This window comes from Chinchilla lanigera, unplaced genomic scaffold (assembly GCF_000276665.1).
Source record: "Chinchilla lanigera isolate Chin_1 unplaced genomic scaffold, ChiLan1.0 scaffold00036, whole genome shotgun sequence".
Taxonomy (NCBI): domain Eukaryota; kingdom Metazoa; phylum Chordata; class Mammalia; order Rodentia; family Chinchillidae; genus Chinchilla; species Chinchilla lanigera.
This window is the reverse complement of record NW_004955437.1, coordinates 8,799,989-8,804,366: the sequence shown is the minus strand read 5'-3', so window position 1 is coordinate 8,804,366 and position 4,378 is coordinate 8,799,989.

Genomic DNA, 4,378 nt, shown 5'->3' with positions numbered 1-4,378 from the left:
ATAATCACCCCTCATCAGTTTCTTTTGAATCTTCTTGGTCTGTGCATTTACAAATTCATATGTAATACTGTGCAGGCTGGGCATGGTGGTGCACGCCTGTAATCCAAGCACTCAGGAGGCTGAGGCAGGTGCATTGCTGGGAATTCGAGACCAGCCTGGGCTACAAAGTGAACTCAAAGCCAGCCTGAACTGCATAGTGAGATCCTGTCTCAAAAATACCAAAAAAAACCCCAAACAAACAAACAAACAAACAAAAAACCAAAAAAAACCCCATGTAATACTGTGTATCCTCTTGTGTTGGTTTGGGGCTTATTTTGCAAAGGGGAACAATATATAATACAAGACACATACTTTATAAGATTATTTATAATAGTCACCCACAGAATGATATACAAAAGAGTACAGGAAATCTGTCCACATACTATAGACCAGGAATCCATCTGAGGGCCTGGATCCCACAGAAATGTCCTGCATGAGTCCAGCTGCAGACCTAGAGCCCATGATAATGCCTCCCACAAATCCAACTGGAGGCCCAGAGCCTGCGATAATGTCTCGTGCAGGCCTGTTTCATGGATCTGCGCTGGGAAGGCCCAAAGGTCAGTGGTGGAATCCAAGAAGTCTGTGCCAGCAGGATGAAGGATCTGTGCTAGCAGGCTGAGGGATCTGCATGGAGCCAGGAAGCAACGCACAAAGTAGGAACCAGAGCTCCCCTGCAAAGTACCACAGCCATCCTCAGCAACAGTGAGGTCCCAAACTCCTCCAGTGGTGAAGACAGCTGAGTTCCCATCAGGAAAGCCAATGCAGCAAGCTTCTCCAGGAGACTGGCAGCGCACCATCTTTCCCTCCGGAGCCAGGAAGTGATGCTCAAGGTGAGGACCAGAGCTCCCCCAAACTAACCAGAGCTATTCTCAGTGCCAAGGTCCTGAGCTCCTTGAAGGATGAAAACAGCTAAGTTCATCAGGAAAGCCAGCATGACGAGCTCCTCCAACAGAACCAACAGCTCCTTACAGCCTCCGCCAGCTCCCAACAGCCTAACTTCTCCTCCAGTTCTGCCTCTTATGCTACTGGCGACAATCCCCAGGTGGGCCTCCCACACCCAGCACCAGGCTTACTCAGTTCAGCTGGGGGTTATAAATTGACACCAGTTGTCAATCCACTACATCTCTTATTCCCAGATTCAAATAGAACCATGTACCCTATCAGCGGTGGCGAACCTACGGCACACCTGCCACAGGGCGCTGTGTGTATCACTGAAGACTCTCAAAGGTTCACCACCACTGCTATATGTGCCAACCCGCATCTTGCCTTTGTCCTCACCTTTATTCTTGGAGACCTTTCCCTGCAAGTACAGATAGTCATTTTGTTTCTCTTGACTGCTTAGTGCTGTTACACCAGGACTGGGCCAAGCTGTTCAACCAGCCTCCAGCTGGTAAACATTCCGGTTGTTTCCAATCTTCAGCCACTAGAAAAATGCTGCGGTAAATACCCTTTTCCATAAATTGTTAGCATGTGTGCAACTGCACCCGTAGGCTGAGTACGCGAGGGCTGTTACAGCTGGATGGACAGGTGTGAAGACTGCTCTAATATGGGTATGATCACATTGCCTTCTGAGAAGTTTGTCATTTCGCACGCACACCAGCAACCTCTGACAGGGCTGTTTCTTCACATCCTTATCAGGACCCCGTGCTATCAGATTTCTGAGTCTTTGCCAATCTGATAGCTGTAAAATATTATCTTCCTGTAGTCGTAATTGGAGGTAATTGCCTCCAACCTCCAATTCCTAAACCATTCTGCACGCAGCTACCTAACTTAGTCTCAGGTGTATCACAGTGCTCTGAAACCTCCTGAGGTCCCCTCTCTCGGGGACTCCTTGGCCTCTGCCCTCGGCCGCTTCTGCTCAGCCCTCCGGCACCGGCAGCATCAGTCAGACACCGTGCGTCAAGCAGGGCCCGCTAGGAGCAGCTGCCTCGCTCCGCGTGCGAAGACTCAGCTCAGGCTCTGTTTGCAAAGCTGTGAGCAAGGGAAGGCAGCTGGAGGTGGCACAATACCTGGAGTGTCGCTTGGCTGAGGGGACAAAACTGTTAGACTGGTAGCTGAGTAGGGGCAAGGGACGGGGAGAGGACGTCACATGACACGAGTTGTAGCCTTCAACGGAAGTGACACAGTCAGGGACCCCCGTGGGGACAGAAGGCAAGCTCCAGCCTGTCATTCACTAAGAGCATGATTTAGTTTGCTTCTGAGGCAGTCAGGGACTTGAGAATTGTTTCTAACTCCTCCCTCGGGCCTATAGGTGCCCAGTAGGTGACTAAAAGTGATCGAAGGTGACTCGTTTCCCATCTGTCTTCTTCATTACCTTCTTCATTACCTGCCCTGGGGCCAGGGCAGGTCCCCGCTCAGCTCCGTGCCCAGGCCTGGTCACCCACAGGGATGGGTCTGAGTGCTGGCGTACACGGTTAGTGCTAAATGTGATGGCCTGGCCATCCCTCCTCAACTGGAGACCCTCAGGACATCCACAGGGACATTTAACTGCCCACCAGCACCCAGGCCTCCCCCATGACTGCCTTCAATCTATAGTCACCTCGGATTCCAGCACTGCCTCACAAGACAAAGACAGCCCCACGCGGAACCAGTTGTGTCATGGTGACCCAGTTGTTAAGCCCTCAGGTGTGAAGGACTTCTGGAGCCCTCTCCCAATGGGAAGTGAGATCATGAGCACGCAGACCTTCGCCCACCCCGGCAAACCCACAAGGGCTGGTCTTGTTCCTTGGTGACTGGGCCAGTCTGATCCCCTCCGTGACCGCTGTGTCCTCTTCAGCTCTGCTAGCTGAAGTTCCTTCCCCGTTTTTCTTACTTTTCTAACTCAGCTGAGAAAACCAGCCTATGCCCCTCACCTGCACATCCTGGAATGCTTTTGAGTGGCAAAAGGTGAAAAACCTACCCAGGGCAAGTTGAGGTTCCCTATCTCCTCTTCGAGAGACCTCCTCCGACCCCCTCTGGTGACAGAGGAAAAAGTCAATGCACTGTGGTTAGGGGACATCCAGTTGCGAGGAGCCAGAAGATCTGAAAAAGGCCACTCTCTGCACAGGTGGAACCCAGCCAGAAATTTCAAGGCAAGTGGTCTGTCTACTGTTGGTACAGACTGTGTGAATCAGCTCTCCGTGCCCTCTCCAGGCACAGAGCCGTGTAAAGGAAAACATGACATGGAAACAAACCCTAAAGAAGTTAAAATAAAGGGGGAGAAAAAAAGAAGCAAAGAGAAATCTGAACAAAGAGAAAGCATGAAGTCGGTAGACATAAATTCAAATACACCAGTAATCCCAGGAAATACAAATGGAATCCAGTTTCCAGTTGGAGCAGAGATTGGTAATCTCTCTGTTCAAGACCAGCCTGGGTAACTTAGTGAGATCCTGTCTCAAAAGAAAAAATAGATGGGCATGGTGGCGCACGCCTGTAATTTCAGCACTCGGGAGGCTGAGGCAGGAGGATCATTGCAAGTTGAAGACCAGCCTGGACCACAAAATGAGCTCAAGGCCAGCCTGAACTGCATGGCAAGACCCTGTCTCAAAAAGACCAAAAAAAAAAAAAAAAAAAAAAAAAAAATTGCTAGGGACGTAGCTCAGTGCAAAGGCCCAGCTTCAATCTCCAGTGCCAAAATAAATGAATAAATAAATAAATAACACAATACTTGAAGGCACCTGTAGATCCACCAATCTGAGCATGCGCCCTGTGTGGTATAAACAATGCATGACAAGGAGCCAAAACTGTAACAACATTCAGAGTTCTCGAAGCACGCTGAGTGGGAAAAAGCAGACCTCTAAAGACTATATTAACAATCTTATACAACTTTCGTAAATCTCAAAAACAAGCAAGAATACGTACGTGGAGAAAGACTCTATAATTTTACATGAAAAAAGAAAAAAGCTAAGGTATTTAGAATAATGGTTACCACTTCAATGAAGGTGTAGTACCCAGCCAGGAAGTCCAAGGTGGAGGTCCTCACAGAGCTGGTTTCCCGGGAGGCCTCTCTTCCTGGCTTGCAGGTGGCTGTGTTCTTGCTATGTCCTCAGGTCGCCTTTCCTCAGCCCTGGGGAGAGCCCTGGTCCCTTCCTCTCCTCATAAAGGCACTCATCTATGGGATTCTTACAGTCTCATTTTACCTTATCGTTCTCTCCATGGACCTCTCTCTAAATACAGCCCACACTGGAGTTAGGGCTGCAGCATGCAGATTCGGGGCAGGGGGACATAATTCAGTCCACAGCAGAGGAGAGTACACTAATAAGAATCATAGATGCAGGGGCCGGGGATATAGCTCAGTGGCATATAGCTCAGTGCCTGGCAAGCACAAGGTTGTGAGTTCAATCCCCAGTACTACAAAAAA